Source organism: Pleurodeles waltl, chromosome 3_1 (assembly GCF_031143425.1).
Source record: "Pleurodeles waltl isolate 20211129_DDA chromosome 3_1, aPleWal1.hap1.20221129, whole genome shotgun sequence".
Lineage (NCBI taxonomy): Eukaryota > Metazoa > Chordata > Amphibia > Caudata > Salamandridae > Pleurodeles > Pleurodeles waltl.
Window position 1 is genome coordinate 980,385,249 of NC_090440.1, and position 19,257 is coordinate 980,404,505.

Below are 19,257 nucleotides of genomic sequence, written 5' to 3' on the forward strand. Positions count from 1 at the left end.
GTGTGGGACAGCACCCAAGAAATAGGGAGGACATCAGGAAGAGGTGGAACGACCTACGGGGGAAGGTGCGTTCCACGGTATCCAGGCACCACATCGCAGTACAGCGGACTGGCGGCGGACCCCTGCCTCCTCCCCCACAACTAACAACATGGGAGGAGCAAGTCTTGTCCATCCTGCATCCTGAGGGCCTTGCAGGAGTCGTTGGAGGAACGGACACTGGTAAGTCAAATCTACACTATCATATCCCCCACCCTACCTGCATGCTATCACACACCCCCACCCTCACACCCTCCCCTATCACCCTAACTCCTCACTAATCTACCCATAACACCAACCACCCATCCCAACCCCAAGAGCTGCATGACACAACTAAGCATGGACACTCATCACTAAAGCATGCCCACTGCACAGACCCACACCACCCCCCAAACATCACCACACAAGCCCCCACACAGGAATACCTGCACTGGGGTTCACGCACACCCAACCATTGAACACCATGAAACACACACATGCAATAATCATGTACTTATACCCCCGCAGGAACCCGAAGGAACGTCACCACACCAGAGGGTCCAGACAACACCACTCCACCCCCAGAAGAGGACCACAGTGACGACAGCAGCTCTGCCCTACTGGATCTTGATGACCAGCCCGGACCATCGTGGGCCTCAGGACAGTCGGTTCCCCTTGCCCAGCCACAGCCCAACACCGAGCTTACACCCTCTGGTAACCCCAGCACAGCACCCACCCAGCGGGCCCATACCTCCCTACCCAGGACAGGTCAATCAGCTGTGTGTCCACCACTACAGGGCACCCAGGCTAACCCACCACCCCAACAACAACAGGGACCTGGGGGCAGTGGTAGTGGGCACACGGTCCAAGGGACGGAGGCACAGGAACACCGGGGAACTGGGAGGGCTGCTGTGCGACAGAGGGAGGACAGGCCAAGTGAACCTACTCTCAACGAGGCCCTATCCTCCATCATGGGAGCATACCACCACTCCCAGGAGACGATGGCAACGGTCCAGGACAAGTTGCAGGAGACCCTGCGTCTGCAGGAGGAGCAGTATTTGGGGTTCAGGGAGGAGCTCAGGACCATCGGCTCCGCCCTGGGCACCATGGTACGGGTGCTGACGGACATTCAAAAGACCTTGAGGGACACCGTGGCACTCCAAGGGGCCCCTGACACTAGCCAGGACGATGAAATGCCCACCACCTCCGCCGGCGCTAGTGGACAGGATGCCCCGCCACAGGACCAACACACCAGCACCCCACCCCCTGCAGACGGACAACCACCATGAAAGCGGGCCCTGAGATCCAGGGACAGGACAGAGCAAGATGGCAAGACCCCCGCCAGGAAATAAGACCACCCTGATTGTCCCCCCACTGTACAGCTTTGTTACCCTGTCCAGCTTGGAACTGCCCCAGCTCCACTTCCAATGGCCAGATGTGCAATGTACCTGTGAGACTAATAGACTGGACTCTGCCATGGACATTCTTCCACCATGACCTCTCCCCATTTCACAACCCCCCTACATTTTTATGCACTTCAATAAACACCCTTGAAACCTCAATAATATTGGAGTCAGTCAATGATTGTGAACTTTGTATTGTCAATTACAGTGTTAAAAAAGGTTACCCATTGGAAGGTCAACATACCAATGTCACACATCACAAGCCTTTCAAGTGTGCAAGCTGTTGACACGTAGGTTACCACATTACTGAAACTGAAATGGAAGGGGACATCTCAGTTACCAAATAGGGAGTGAAATGTAGGTACAGGATAGAGGTAGACGTGTGCAATGTAATATAATGTGAAACATGAAATTGTACTCACCTGTGTCTCATTGAAAATATTGCTGTATGACTGACTCCCTGTTGTCGTTTTCATCTTCATCAGCTTCATCCTCATCACTGTCCACAGGCTCCACAGGCTCACCCGCTGCAACAACACCGTCATCTGGATCATCCTCCTGCAGAAAAGGCACCTGGCGTCGCAATGCCAAGTTATGGAGCATGGAGCAGGCGATGATGATGTCGCACACCTTCTTCGGTGAGTAGAATAGGGACCCACCTGTCATATGGAGGCACCTGAACCTGGCCTTCAGGAGGCCGAAGGTCCGCTCGATCACCCTCCTAGTCCGCCCATGGGCCTCATTGTACCGTTCCTCTGCCCTGGTCCTGGGATTCCTTACTGGGGTCAGTAGCCAGGACAGGTTGGGGTAACCAGAGTCCCCCAATAGCCATACACAGTGCCTCTGGAGTTCACCCATCATATCAGGGATGCTGCTATTCCGCAGGATGTAGGCGTCATGCACTGAGCCATGGAACATTGCATTTACCTGCAAGATGTACTGGTCTGCCAAACAGACCATCTGGACATTCATGGAATGATAACTCTTCCTGTTCCTGTACACCTGTTCATTCCTGCGGGGGGACCAGAGCTACATGGGTCCCATCAATGGCACCTATGATGTTCGGGATATGTCCAAGGGCATAGAAGTCACCTTTCACTGTAGGTAAATCCGCCACCTCAGGGAAAATGATGTATCTCCTTACGTGTTTCAGCAGGGCAGACAACACTCTGGACAAGACGTTAGAAAACATAGGGCCTCATTATGACCCTGGCGGGCGGCGGAGGCCGCCCGCCAGGATCCCGCCCTCCAAATGACCGCGCCGCGGTCAAAAGACCGCGGCGGGTATTACGAGTTTTCCCCTGGGCTGGCGGGCGGTTCCAGTTAAACCGCCCGCCAGCCCAGGGGAAAACGACCTTCCCACGAGGATGCCGGCTCGTAATCGAGCCGGCGGAGTGGGAAGGTGCGACGGGTGCTACTGCACCCGTCGCGTATTTCACTGTCTGCAAGGCAGACAGTGAAATACATTTTGGGGCCCTCTTACGGGGGCCCCTGCCGTGCCCATGCCATTGGCATGGGCACGGCAGGGGCCCCCAGGGGCCCCGCGACCCCCCCTACCGCCATCCTGTTCATGGCGGCTTTCCCGCCATGAACTGGATGGCGGTAGGGGGGGTCAGAATCCTCATGGCTGCGGAGCGCGCTCCGCAGCCATGGAGGATTCCAATGAGCAGCGGAAAGTCAGCGGGAGACCGCTGACTTTCCGCTTCTGACCGCGGCTGAACCGCCGCGGTCAGAATGCTCATTGGAGCACCGCCAGCCTGTCGGCGGTGCTCCCGTGGTCGGTGGCCCTGGCGGCCACCGGCCGCCAGGGTCAGAATGACCCTCATAGGCTGGGACATCCCTGATGCCATGGCCACTGTTGTCTGAAAAGACCCACTTGCAAGGAAATGGAGCACTGACAGCACCTGCATGTCAGGGGGGATTCCAGTCGGATGGCGGATTGGTGACATCAGGTCTGGCTCCAACTGGCTACATAGTTCCTGGATTGTGGCACGGTCAAACCGGTAGGTCACGATGACATGTCGCTCTTCCATTGTCAACAGGTCCACCAGCGGTCGGTACACCGGCGGATTCCGCCATCTTCCAATATGTCCCAACTGACGGTGCCTAAGAAGGACAACAGCGAATAAACTGTCAGCATTCCTCCAGGTATGTACCCACAGTCACACACAAGACTACAACAGACAATTAACCCATCCGGGAAAGGTTTTGAGTGTAGGCCTCGGTATGTGTGACGCAGTAGTAATTGAAGCCATGTGGGCCCCTGAAATGGCGGCTGCCTGACCTCTAAACTGGGACATTGGAATTGTGGGGTAACTGCGCTGGCGTTGGACACCGTCGCGGTAGGCGGTCGTAGAGCGCGGCGCAATGCTGCATTGGTTAACAATGGACCCTATGGGTCCCAGGAGCCAATGAATAGGTGCGCTGGCGGTGATGATGCGCACCGCCGCGGACGTCACCGCCGTGGACTTCACCACCATTTTCTATCTGTTCAATCATTAGATACCTGACCTTCGACAGGAGAGGACCTACACTGCTAGTGCTGCTGTGACCTCGGTCTGGAAGCGACGATGGCTGCTGCGTCTGAGGAAAGGGCCCCTGCCTTCACTGCACAGGAGTTGGAGAAACTTGTGGATGGGGTCCTCCCCCAGTATACACTACTCTACGGTCCTCCAGACCAACAGGTTAGTACACAGGGAGCACGTTGTATGGGCTAGGCCTGGGTAGACAGGGCTGGGTGGATGAGGGAAGGGGGCAGAGTACATAGAACAGTCATGCATGGGGATGAATGGGCCACAGGGATTGAGTTGGGAGGGGGCCAATTACAACGACGGTGCGGTAGGTAATGACTGTTCCTCTTTCCTTGTGCATGTCATGTAGGTCAGCGCCCACCAGAAGAGGGACATTTGGCGTGCCATCGCCAAGGAAGTCCGGACCCTGGGGGCCCACCAGAGACGGGGCACCCACTGCCGGAAGAGATGGGAGGACATTCGCCGCTGCAGCAAGAAGACGGCGGAGGCTCAGCTGGGGATGGCCTCCCAACGTGGGAGGGGTGCCCGTCGCACCATGACCCCCTGATGTTCTGGATCCTGGCGGTGGCATACCCGGAGTTGGATGGGCGCTTAAGGACATCACAGCAGACACAAGGGGGTGAGTACAACCTCATCCTATGGACTTTGCGTGCAGTGGAGCTGTCTGGGTGGGGGTGGTGGGCTGTGGGTGTCCCTAGGCCAGGGCGAGTTAGGTAGGCAAGGCCCCTCCGTTATGTAGGCCATGTGGCATTCTACCCCAGCTCAAAAAAATGGCAAATTGATGTATAGTTGCCCCTTTGCCATCCATGTGGGCAGATTTCTACCATTGCCATGTAGGCCATATTCCAGAAATTGCATGTGCAGAGGGCTGGAGCACGGCGTAATGCAGGGGGCTGCTGCGTTTGTCTTGTCCGCCAACTGTAGCGGTATGCCATGCACTAAAACTCTCTTTCTTCTGTCTCCACCCTTTTTCTGCTCTCCCTGTCCGTCTGTACATCAGCATCAACAGGCGGAGGTACAGTGGCACCGGAGCACGAGGGAGCTGCATCCCACATGGCCGTGGAGGGCCACACCACAGACTCTGAATTCACCAGTGGGACGGAGGGCGAGGGGAGCTTCACGTCGGCCACAGGATCACCAAACAGCGACATGGACTCGTCCGCCGATGGGAGCTCCCCTGTGGTGGCGGCACCATCTGTGCGCCCCACTTCTACAGGTACAGCCGCCACCTCCCCTACCAGCACCGCCCTCCCAGCAGCCCCTCAGCATTCGCCCCGTGCCCGCTCACCCAGGAGGGTGGGCATCACCTTCGCCTCAGGCACCTCAGGCCCTGCCCCAGTCACCCCAGCTGCCCTCAGTGAGGAGGCCATTGACCTCCTCAGGTCACTCACTGTTGGGCAGTCTACCATTGTGAATGCCATCCAGGGTGTAGAACGAGAGTTGAAACACGGTAATGCATTCCTGGAAGGCATTCATTCTGGTCAGGCTGTCCTTCAGCGAACCCTGCAATCTCCTGCCTCAGCACTGATGGCAGCCTCCCCCCTCCAACTTCCTCCACCCAGACCCAATCCCCTGTACCGAGCCCATCCCAAGCACACCTACAGACCAGCATCCACACAAGTCAACACACACAAGTAGCTCAAGCAAACATAGGCACCACACACACCACAGGCACTCACACAAGCATCAGACCCATACAGACACAGCAACATCCACTGTCTCCACTGTGTCCCCCTCCTCCTCTTCTCCCTCCTCCCTCCCAGTCTCGTCTACACACACACCTGCATGCACCACAGCTACAGGCACTAGGACTCGCACCAGGACACCCAGCACCACAAGCCGCTCACCTGCACTCACCACCTCCACTGCCATATACACGTCCCCTGTGTCCTCTCCCATTGTGTCTGTGACACCCCCTCCCAAAGTACTCAAACGCCGGCAATCACTCACCCATCATCCATCCACCTCACGACAGCCTCCAGTACCTGCACCTGCACCCAAAACAGCTAAAGTGACACCTCCTACAACTACCTCCTCTTCCTCCACTCCCAGAGCCCCTCCAGCTACCCATCCCAGTGTACGTCAGAAACTGTCCCTCTGTCAAATTGACCTTTTTGCCCCCCCTCCAATTCATCAGTCCCGTCGTAGCGCCTCAGCCAAAAAGCCTCCAGTACCAGTGGTGCGTGTACCAGGTTTTTGGAGTGCCCCGTCCACCAGGGCAGGCAGTAGGACCCGGAGCCAAGGCACTGTCAGCCCACCCCCTGTAAAGGCTCCGAAATTGGAGAGTGGACGACGGGACCGTGTCAAGACTCCTGGTGGGACAAACAGTGAAATGGGATCCAAGGCGATTGGTGAGTCATCTGTAACTCAAAAGAAGGTGGGGGAGGTCCTGAGGAAGTCTCCCCAAACTGTTGTGAGTGTCACGGCGGAGAAGTGCGCCATCATTTCCGGCGGTCCAGACACAACCGCCAGCACTGTCGTTACTGGTCCAGAGACCACCGCCAGAGTCATAGCCCAGGAGGGCTCAAGTATCGTAACTGGTCAGGAGACCACCGCCAGAGTCATAGCCTAGGAGGGCCCAAGTATCGTTACTGGTCAGGAGACCACCGCCACCGCCAGAGTCATAGCCCAGGAGGGCCCAAGTATCGTTACTGGTCAGGAGACCACCGCCAGAGTCATAGCCCAGGAGGGCCCAAGTATCGTTACTGGTCAGGAGACCACCGCCAGAGTCATAGCCCAGGAGGGCTCAAGTATCGTAACTGGTCAGGAGACCACCGCCGGAGTCACAGCCCAGGAGGGCTCAAGTATCGTAACTGGTCAGGAGACCACCGCCAGAGTCCTAGCCCAGGAGGGCTCAAGTATCATTACTGGTCAGGAGACCACCGCCGGAGTCACAGCCCAGGAGGGCTCAAGTATCGTAACTGGTCAGGAGACCACCGCCAGAGTCATAGCCCAGGAGGGCCCAAGTATCGTTACTGGTCAGGAGACCACCGCCACGCCGGAGTCACAGCCCAGGAGGGCTCAAGTATCGTAACTGGTCAGGAGACCACCGCCAGAGTCATAGCCCAGGAGGGCCCAAGTATCGTTACTGGTCAGGAGACCACCGCCACCGCCAGAGTCACAGCCCATGAGGGTCCAGAATCCCACAGCCCCGCTGGGCAATGATGGAACGTCAAGCCACACACCAACGTCCAGTGTGGAGTTCGTCATGCCACACACCAATGTCCAGTGTGGAGTTCGTCATGCCACACACCAATGTCCAGTGTGGAGATCGTCATGCCACACACCGATGTCCAGTGTGGAGTTCGTCATGCCACAGACCAATGTCCAGTGTGGAGTTCGTCATGCCACACACTGATGTCCAGTGTGGAGATCGTCATGCCACACACCAATGTCCAGTGTGGAGTTCGTCATGCCACACACCAATGTCCAGTGTGGAGATCGTCATGCCACACACCAATGTCCAGTGGGGAGTTCGTCATGCCACACACCATTGTCCAGTGTGGAGATCGTCATGCCACACAACAATGTCCAGAGTGGAGTTCGTCATGCCACACACCAATGTCCAGTGTGGAGATCGTAATGCCACACACCAATATCCGTACCAGAACCGCCATGGCAAAGCACCGCTGAACAGGGCAAAGACCGCCATGGTGAAGACCGCTGAACAGGGCAAAGACCGCCATGGCTAAGCACCGCTGAACAAGGCCAAGACTGCCATGGTGAAGACCGCTGAACAGGGCAAAGACCGCCAGGGCTAAGCACCGCTGAACAAGGCCAAGACTGCCATGGTGAAGACCGCTGAACAGGGCAAAGACCGCCATGGCTAAGCACCACTGAACAAGGCCAAGACTGCCATGGTGAAGACCGCTGAACAGGGCAATGACCGCCATGGTGAAGACCGCTGAACAAGGCCAAGACTGCCATGGTGAAGACCGCTGAACAGGGCAATGACCGCCATGGTGAAGACCGCTGAACAAGGCCAAGACTGCCATGGTGAAGACCGCTGAACAGGGCAATGACCGCCATGGTGAAGACCGCTGAACAAGGCCAAGACTGCCATGGTGAAGACCGCTAAACAGGGCAATGACCGCCATGGCTAAGCACTGCTGAACAAGGCCAAGACTGCCATGGTGAACACCGCTGAACAGGGCATAGACCGCCATGGCTAAGCACCGCTGAACAAGGCCAAGACTGCCATGGTGAAGACCGCTGAACAGGGCAAAGACCGCCAGGGCTAAGCACCACTGAACAAGGCCAAGACTGCCATGGTGAAGACCGCTGAACAGGGCAATGACCGCCATGGTGAAGACCGCTGAACAAGGCCAAGACTGCCATGGTGAAGACCGCTGAACAGGGCAATGACCGCCATGGTGAAGACCGCTGAACAAGGCCAAGACTGCCATAATGAAGACCGCTGAACAGGGCAATGACCGCCATGGTGAAGACCGCTGAACAAGGCCAAGACTGCCATGGTGAAGACCGCTGAACAGGGCAATGACCGCCATGGTGAAGACCGCTGAACAAGGCCAAGACTGCCATGGTGAAGACCGCAGAACAGGGCAAAGACCGCCATGGTGAAGACCGCTGAACAGGGCAAAGACCGCCATGGTGAAGACCGCTGAACAGGGCAAAGACCGCCATGGCTAAGTACCGCTGAACAATGCCAAGACTGCCATGGTGAAGACCGCTGAACAGGGCAATGACCGCCATGGTGAAGACCGCTGAACAAGGCCAAGACTGCCATGGTGAAGACCGCTGAACAGGGCAATGACCGCCATGGTGAAGACCGCTGAACAAGGCCAAGACTGCCATGGTGAAGACCGCTGAACAGGGCAATGACCGCCATGGTGAAGACCGCTGAACAAGGCCAAGACTGCCATGGTGAAGACCGCAGAACAGGGCAAAGACCGCAATGGTGAAGACCGCTGAACAGGGCAAAGACCACCATGGTGAAGACCGCTGAACAGGGCAAAGACTGTGTGGGTATGAATAGTCCGGCACATCAGGCATCGTTCTCCCATGTGCAGCTGGGACTGTGACAGGACATGTACTTTCACGGGGAGACTCATCCAGTCTGGGCACCAGTCCCACCCAGTACCAGTAGAGAACTGCATCTACTTGCGAAGATGTGTCTTTGCACTCCCCAGGATGTAACAGTGGGCAAGCCACCCACTGTAGAGACTTGAGAGACTGTGGCTTTGCACTCCCCAGGATTGAACAGTGGGCAAACCACCCACTGTAGAGACTTGAGAGACTGTGGCTTTGCACTCCCCAGGATGGCACAGTGGGCAACCCACCCACTGAAGTGACTTGAGAGACTGTGGCTTTGCACTCCCCAGGATAAGGCAGTGGGCAAGCCACCCACTGTAGAGACTTGAGAGACTGTGGCTTTGCACTCCCCAGGATTGAACAGTGGGCAAAGCACCCACTGTAGAGACTTGAGAGACTGTGGCTTTCCACTCCCCAGGATACATCAATGGGCATGGAGCCCCGTCGTGGATCTGGCTTCGCATTCATCTGGCTGAGGTGCCCCCCCTTCTCTTCCCTTCTCTTCCCCCTGAGGTGCCTGTATTGTTTCTATCTGATGCCCCGGCAGTGTTCTCTCGGATTTTGGTCAGGTATCTATTGTGGGCGTCGCCCATGCATTTTTGGACTGTTGGTGCACGGACATTGTTGTGTACATCTCTGCACTACTTCTTGTATTCTACATTTATTTTTGACAGATTTCGTGATATATATATCCGTATATTTTTTAATGAGTAGTAAATTGGCACAATACAAAGTTTGACCGCTACTCGCTTTGTCTTTGCATTCTTCCGGGGGGATTGTGGGTTGTTACTGTGATTTTTGTGAATGCATTGGTGTGTATGTTGTAATATGCGAGGGTGGGGTTGTTTGGTGGGTGTCCCCGTAACTTTTGCCTCCCCCCTCCCCCGTGTCGTGGGTTCTGTACTCACCTACGTCGCTGTTGGTCGTAGATGAGCAGGAATGCAAGGGCAGGTAAGATTTGTAGTTCCGGCTCCATGGTGTCCTCGTTCCTCGTGGGATGTGTTGAGGTGAGCGTTTTCCCATAGCAAAAGCTGTTTCCGCCGTGTTTTTATCCACTGTGAATCCGCCCCGGAAAAGGTGGCGGATTGGTGTGTTGTGATAGTGTGGGCGGTACATTGTCTTCCGCCTGTCTGTTGGCGGTGACCGCTGCGCTGTTTGTCTGTACCGCCGTGGCGGGCGATGTGTTAAAGTGGCTGTCTTAGTTGGCGGTTTCCGCCAGGGTCGTAATTCCCATTTTTTGTCTGCCGGCCTGTTTGCAGTATTACCGCAGCTTTAACACCGTCCGCCAGGGTTGTAATGACCATCATAATTATTTTATATTGAAAAAATACACAAAAATCTAAAAATGTTAATGGGAAGGTTGGCACTGCATCTTGGGGACTAACCTTTCATTGTTTGGTTTAATTTAGGAAAGCTGAATCCTCAGGTCAGTCTTTTCCAAGCGATTTCTGTTTTTATTTTTCAGGTACATAAGATCTGAGAAAGCTTTTTCACATAAATATGTGGTGGGGAAATGAAGTAAAACCATACTCTCCATAGCCTCTCTGTCACATGTATTTAATTTGTTTTATAGCACCTCTCACACCAGTAGTGTAGGTGTTGGAGCACTTTGCAGGGGACTAAAAGATGTAGGATTCACATCTCATCCACACTGGTAGGCATTTTCTAAGAGTGCATGGTCTGGAGAAGCACAAACTCAGGATTCTGAATATAACACAGTGGTTAGCGTTGACTTTAATAATAAGAATGTATTTCCACGCAACAAAACCTTTTTAGCAGCATAATGATAATGAAAGACTGGGAAAAAATATAACCTTCTTATTTGTGCCATACAGTTTGAATGAAGCTCTTTGATGGCAGATCCTAGCTCTTTGTGCTAGATCAAGATTGTAACTTATGAAATGCACAGTAAAAAACAGAATATTTGTGACAAAAGTAGTAACCTACTGTTCTGTGCACATACAATACTGTTCTTTGCATGCTACACGATCTTTGCTGCAGGCATATTAACCATCTGTGCTACTTTAGATGAGTCAAAACTACCATTAGACAAAACTCCCATCTCTCTCCAACAGGTACATTAATCACCAGAGTTACCTTTATGCTTTTATTTTTGCCTGAAAGCTGTTGTATGTACAAGGAACTTTGTGGTGCTTTTAAAACTGCTACAAATCAATCAAAATCAAACATAGATTTGTAAGGCACAGCTAATCACCCTGACCTGCTTAGATGATGCGGTGTGCATGAGTTTGAGGGGTAGGGTGTTCCCTGTCTGGGCTGCTAGGTAGGAGAAGGATCTTCCTCCTACTGTACTTTTCCAGATCTTGGGGATGGCTGCAAGGGCAAGCTGGGAGGTACGGAGACATCTGTTGGGTCCGTAGAAGGAGAGGCAGTGGTTGAGGTATGCGGGTCCTATGGTGTGCAGTGCCTTGAAGGCACAAATAAAGGCATAAATATAAAAACATGCATGTATTTCTTTCAAGAGGCCCCAGCTGGAGAAGTGCCTTCCTGCCAGCCCAGGTATGTGGACCCCCTGAGAATGTGTCACGGACTCCTGGGGGTCCACAGTCCACAGGTTGGGAACTGCTGGTATATTGCTTTTGTAGATCAGGCCATCAAGAGGAGAAGTTACAAATGAAAACATTGTCACAAATGCCCATGTTTCCTACTAAGTTAAATACTAGTTTCTTAAGAAAACCTGGAAGGATCTACACAAATGACCCCTTGCTGTATTCAGAATTTTGTCTATTTTCCAGACGTGTATAGCTTTTGCGGATCCACAATGGGATTCACATCTGTTTCTACTGCAAACTGGAAGGAGGCTGCAAGCACAAAAATAGGAAAATGGGTTATCTCTCAGTAAAATACCAAACCTGTATAAAAAAATTTAGTTTTCGGAATCAAGTCTGCATATTCCTGAAAACTGGCAAGATAGTGATTTTAGCACCACAGAGCTTTATTTGATGTCAGTTGTAGGGAAAAAAACACGTCCTTCTACAGAACGTTTTCCCATTTTTTCCCCCAAAGCCCAAGATTTAGCTACATTTTGGCTAATTTCTCAGTCCCCTCCAGGGGAATCCACAAACCCTCTGTAGCTTTAGAATCCCCAAGATGTTGACAAACAGGACGCACATTTGGCATGCATAGCTTATGAGGACAAAATGTTATGGAGGCCTAAGCACAAACTAACCTAAATAGCCAAAAAAGACTTAGCACGGGAGGGCCGGGTTGGTGTTGAGGTCTAGCGGCGAAAGGGATAACTAGGGGAGCATTATTTTTGACACTTTCAAAAACCTAACACAAATCTAAAAAATAAACAAAACCGAAGAAAAACGTATGACAGAAGACACTAAATAAAATTGTACGCGAAACTACTCTTAGCTGTTTACTATACGTAAGATATCTATTAGTTTAGAGAGGCACTTCTTTATTACATCTTAGCTATGCACAATGTGCTGTATTCAACAGAGCTCAACTATGTCAAAGAGTAGTTTCTACTTCTCTGTTTTACAGCCACAGATTATACAGTAAATCTAATTTTATTTTAATAAATTCTATTAATTCTATCTGACAAATCACAACATTTTACATGAACATTACCTAGGCCCATGTGGCTTGTTCCTTCCCACATAAACATCACTAGACTGCACCTGCTCTGCCGAAATTGCCAAGAAAAAAGTGTTTGCTGTCCTACAGGCCAAACTAACCTCCACTAGTTCAAACACAAAGTTAAGGGCTTGCACAATGCCTGACCAAAAGGGATCCAGGTCATGTGTCACACACAAACACACCCCAAAAGAACTAGGATCGCCCACCCGAAATCTTCCATGCCATTTTACTCAACAGCCATCCTAGCCAAATGATGAAGTTAACCCTGATAATCCATCAGAAGTGAACGTAATTGGGGAAAGGCAATCGAGGAGTCACACAATAATTCCAGCATGGCCTGGGGTGAAAGTGTGATTCATTAATTAGTAATATGGAAAAGCTCATCCCGGCAAAATTGATAAGACTACTGAGAAAGATATACTAATCTTGGAATGAATTCAACCTTGAAATTCAGCGGAAGGACTGCTCTATTCGTGTGCACTGTTGTGCTGGGCCAAGTGATCTAAACAAGATAGAGGCTGGCAAGTTCCTCAAATGCAACCTTGTCGTTTTCATTCTCAACTCTTGCTGCTATGCGCCAACCATCATTGAATGTCATTTAAACGTCATTCCTCTTCCGATATTCGTACTTCCTTGCGTTCCCCTCGTCCGCTTCTACTAACCTTTCTTCAAAACCCTTGGAGTGCTTGCATCCCTTCCCTAATTCCATGCACATTGAACACAGGCTTGGTCCAACACAAGCTAATACCAGTAAAAAGAGAAAAAGCCCAACTACTATACCAATAATGCCTCATATCTATTTCCCATTATCCAGCCAGCCCTCTACGTTTTCCTCAAAAACCTTGACTACCCAGGTCATGTTCTTCTGGCGAGACCTTTGAATTATGAAATATAAGGTCCTGCACATTCTTTGTATTATCTGGAACACAGTTTCCGCACTGGGTGTTTAGTACTTTGCATGCCCATCCGTCCTTTGCTGGGATAAGATACTATGCACTAAAATGCTTTCTTCCCAATATTAGGAAAGGGCAATTGAGCCTGCTTTCATATTCTCACCACGTTTAGGGCAGCCCCTACAAAAGGAACTATTGTTGAAAATATATCGATGGTGTCTTCCTCCATGACCCACTGCTGGGGATAAAAATGGGCAATACGCAGATGTTTTGAGAGATATACATAGTGGTGACACCAGAGCCAAGTAGCAGTAGCCATTCCATCCTGCTAGCAACAAAAAGTAAGCCTTCTTCTCATAAAACATGAGTCCCATTAGACTAAAGCACATAAAATTAGCACGAATTTGAAAAGAGTAGTTCTAATAACTGAGCTAATTATTACTTTACCGTCTATGCAAAGTGTTCCTACTCTCTCACGCCAAAGGTTTAGAGCTTTGGGGCCTTAGTGGCGAAGCATTCTCCCTGGAACCCAGATCGATGTGAATGTGAAATTCCAACACCACTCCCTCCAGGTTCATGTAATGTCTAGTGTTTTAGGACTCTGCCAAAAACTCTTTCTCCTCTGGATAACATGCAGGGTGTCTTGGGCATCGTAAACTTATATTCCCTACTTTTCTCTTGTAATCTTTTAAACTCCGCATCTCTTCAGGTGAACGCCGGTTGCTTGTAAGTCAGTATGGAAAGATAAATGGTGCAAGATAAAGAAAAAGAGAGAGGCCTGTCTGGATAGGTGACCCCTTCTGCCAATGATGCAGGGGCATGAGTGCATACCAGCAATTCTGAATGTACATAATTGTGTGATATGTCTGACCCAGAGCAACGTAAGTATTTTCTCGCTATTTATTCTGGCGGTGCATGTGCATCTATCTTTCCTCAGTCTCCTTTATCCTGCTGATGACCGCTGGGGCGGAGGACCTACCATGTCCTATCGCAAAAATCACTTACATCAGCAGAGTCAAAACCAATCTCATTGTGTAAGTGGCAAATGCAGCTCATTATGACTAGATCTATTTGCCGTTCTGTGCCCTTCATCCTCTCTCCTTTAGTCAGGCTTATTCTTCGTTGACTCCAGGTGAGCCTCCATTTTTTGTGACTTTTTTTCAGCGAGACCGGGGCAGTATCTGTCAATAGATAATGAGTCTCTGTTGCTCTTCTCTGCTGCCTTTATCTTTTTTGTGTGAGAAAAGTGTAGCCAGGCAGACAACTCTCCACATATTAATGCAGTAGAACGTGACACAGCCCTTTTGACCTGGGCTGCATTTTATAGAGTGCGGTTCTTCACGAGGACCCAGTCCCTCTGCTCCAAACTGTGGCAGACGGCAGCTGAAGAGACTGTGGCAGCTTGCTGACCTGGCGAATCATGGAGTGCACCAAGTTACATAGGTGTTTAAGATAGTCCAAGGCCAGGTATGCCAAGCGCTCTCCTGGGCCTGCCAATTAGAATCTAATGTGGACTCAGTCCACTGCACATGCTTTACCATTCTGTTTATAACCACTCCACTAGGCCCAAAGACGAGAATGATAGGCACAGTTTCTGGGTTTTGCTCATTGGCTCACAAATCAATTTCTTGATCTCGTTTTTAAACGCCCCCAGTCACTTTCCACTATATCGGGAAACCATATTGTAGGATCAGTTATTAAAGCAACAGCTTTTTCACAGTCAGTGCACCACATCTGCGCAAAGGATAGGTCATCACCTATTCTGAAAACATGCACACCGCCACCTTATCATAGAAGTCACCATGACAGCATAGCAGTTCGATAAAATCAAGTTGCAGCCTCAAAAATGGTCCATATGCGGTGGAGAATGACTCATTCTAACCATATATTATTTCCCTATGTTATTCTATCGACACACCAAACACTGTGAACAATAACCTTACTAAAATTTTGGTTCCACCATATCTTCTGTAAGCTATCTGTAACTGCATTTCTTCCTAGGTGGTTGGGCCCACCAAACAACTTGATCATTTGTTTCAATAAAGCATGTGGTAGTACAATCCTTCCTGTACTCCCACTTCATTGGGTCCGCAACCCTTTTTCACTCATTCACGTTTTCCCTTCTGCTGTATATTCTTGTGTATGCTCCTGTTCTCCTAAAAAAAATGTATAAGTACTTCCAAAGTGAGAATCTAACTTATTTTTAAATATATACGTCACCCCTAAGTACTCCCCTATGTGCCCCAGGGGTGGGGTGCCATGTAACTATAAGCAGGGACATCATAAAAGATGTTTTATATGCTCAGGTGAGGGGAAAAACTGCCCATTTTGTTTTTCCCCATTGTAGATACCTAGATCCATAGACTAACATTAGAATATTTTATTTAAGTAAAATAATATTGCTAGGAAGGAGCTAGAAATGTCAATCAAGGACTGAAAAGATTGGTAATAATTTGCCACACTTGAATTTATCATAGCTATTGCAGAAAATAAGTTATAAGACTTTCTTTTCTGTGAGCCAGAATTCAGCCTTTTAGCAGCCTTTCCTGATTGGTCAGCCTTAACAGGCTTAGCCAGGCTGCATTGATGAGGTGATAAGTGGCCTTCATAGAGCAGAGGTTATCTGGTGGGGGCATCTCTTCCCCCTTCCCCATAGGCCAGAAAGGGGGCTGGGTAAAACAAACTGGGCATCAAAGAGAACAGGACAGAAAGGAATGCCAGTCAGGTCTACCCCCTCTTACTGTACCCCAGAGCCAGATGGCAGGCCAAGGAATGGAATTTGCAGATGGTCTGGAGGGGGAGTATTAATGGAAAATAGCCACGACAGTGGGTTCGTTTAGCCAGGTCTTACTCTTCTGGAGAGGAATCGTTCATCTTGGGTTTCTAAAGTGCAGTGCACTGTGGGAAAGAATATGCCACACTCTGTAGGAAGCTGTCATGCTTTTGGGTAGCACCCTGCATTTTGTTGGACAGGGGTGCCCCCCTGCTTGTCCCACCAGCCCATTGAATAAATATGTGAGAGCTGCAAAGCAACTCAGATCTGCTGCCTGAAGCTACAAGGAGAGGAAGGACTGCCCTGTTGGCACTAAGAACTACAGCCCTGAGGACTTTGCCTTGCTTCCAAAGGGATTTAGAAGTGGACTCCTTGAAATCAACAGGTTAACACAGCTTCCCTGCACCATCTCCAACAAGAAGTCCCCAGCCTGGAGTGTTTCCAATGGAATTTGAAGGATTTGGCCAGATGCACTGTGGAAATTGTAGTCCAAACTTCCAAGGACCATCTCAGAGCTTCTAGACTCTTGGCTTTGTGTTTTGGACACTTTGAAGAGTGGTTACCACACTATCATTAACAGAGTTACAATACAGTGCAATTTACATAGGCGATCTCCCCCTAACAGATTTACAGGGCTGGTATGACCGATCACAATTAATGTTGTTCTGTTATACAACCTGTAGTTGCAGGGGTGGAAACTGGAAGGTTAATGACAAAATTTGAAATGCCACCTGCTTGCATCATTTTCCCCAAAAACGGTAATTGGGGAACTTCTGTTGGTCTCACAATAGATCAAGCAGCTCCATTACCAATTAGCAAATTTATAAGGTGTCCATTTACCTTACCCTGTACCTAAGAACATTCCTGATCAACTGATAGCATAGGAGCTTGCAAGCAGTCATCTACTCATGGGAAGCCCTACTGTGCGTAGCCTGTCAGAACCCCTGTAGTTGTTGCAAAATGGGTAAGTGCATCACTCTTTGCTGACATTATCTGATGCTGAGACATCATGGTCAGGGGAGGATTTGGCTAATTGAATTGAGGTTGCAAAATAACTGAAGTGGCACATGCTAGCATTTCTTCAGTGGTCTTAGCTTGCCAACAAGTCGCAGACTGTTGCACCTGGGTACTAATTTGAGGCTATAGCCCCAATGTAAAGGCTGACATTCAGGTGGCATCCTGCGCTGGGGAGCATCTTCTATTTCACTATACTGTTTCTACACCTATAACAATCTCTTATAATAAGCATGTACACCTCCATGCTTGGTTTGCATCATTTTAGACTAATTTCCGCATTATACTTGTACCTTTTCCTTTAAGTACAACAGTGCCTCACAGTACTTATCCCTCACCATACCTTAAAAGTCATCCTACAGATCCTTAGGTACCACAGTGCTAAAACAAAGCAACCAAATCAACCCAAATCCTCAACCCAGTGCCACGCTGTCATCAAACTTTCATTCTTCGATTCCACTTCATTCAAATGCAATATATGTGACATACTTTTCTTCTGCAAATCAACTCTGAATTAATCAGCCACTCTAACAACTTTTTGGCATACTGCCCCTGCTTAACCACTTGCTTGTACTATCAATTTGCTCAGTTCATTTATGCTCAATCCATTGCATGCCTGCCCTCCTTTTTGTTGTCCAACATTATACTTCAAGGGTTTCCCCTTCTCCTTCTGTAACTTTTCAAGCTGCTTCCTGGGCACATATGGGGGAGGTGGGCGAACATTCAACAAATCTTCTACAAGGCAATCCTCATCATCTTTCGGTCCCGACAGGGCAGACAGAAAATGAAGGACCAGAAAGAACAAGAAGGGAGGAATCCAGTTATGTTAACCACACTTGGTTAAGCACGAACAGCTCACTCTATAAGGAGTATTCCGGCGCTATAGCTTAATCATTCGACAAGCAAATAACAAGAGGACTTTGAAAAAGGCCATTAGCTAAAATAGCCAGGTTTCGCACAACTTTTTAAAAGTGATAAAGGTGTAAGGGCAACGTATTCCAGTGATGAGGTGCAAAGTAGGAAAACGAATGTCCAGTGCATCGGAAAGTCTTCATTCAGCAGCAGATGGTCAGTGCCATGTCAGATGATCTATGTTTCTGAATTTACTAGTAAATCCTGATAACTATACATACGTATACAAGACCCTTGGCATCTCATCTGAGCAGTGAATATGGTGATCATTACAAAGGGAGTATAAGCAAAGTACCGTTCCATAGCTAATCCAGCCTGAATGTGTCCACAGCCTTTAGTCTAGATCCGGGCACTAGCTGAATTACGTTTCAGTTATTGGTTCACCCTGGCCCCATCTTTCCATCAGGGCTTTGAAAACATTGTGATCCATCATCCAGTTGCCTGGAGTACTGCTGGAATGTGATTCAGAGTCCATTTGGTGGAGTACTGTCGGAATCTGGAGTACAGTCTGCCACCACATTCAGCACCCTGGAACTAATTGCCCTGTAACTGAAATCCAGAGTTTTAGGCAGAAATACCATAAATTCTTGAAAGAGCTGCATCCTAACCGGTTGATGTACCACATTGCCATACATAGCCTATTTTCAGCAAGATGGAGCACCACACCCTGTCTTTAGTCATGGATGTTAAGGCAAATGATTCTGCCAGCAATTCCAAGCAACTGATGTGGAGGTTTTGCTCTTCACCCCCTACCGTAGATATTTCTCTACATTTGGCACTCCCATTCCACACCTTTATGTGGTCTAGCCACAATTGGATCCCTGTCCTGGCCTTCTTTAACAGTGACACTGACTCCAAATATGAGACCTTTTCTCAAATGGCAGGCATTTAGTCACCTAAGGGCCTCTCATGCAAAAGTCCTTGAAAGATAGCCTGGAAGGAATACAACTGTAGGTCCACAATCCTGCGCAGTTGTCTGACAAAGAATCTGTCTTGTACCAGCGCTCATCAGAGTTACTTTTCTATCACCGCAACCTTCTTCACCGGAAGGTTGA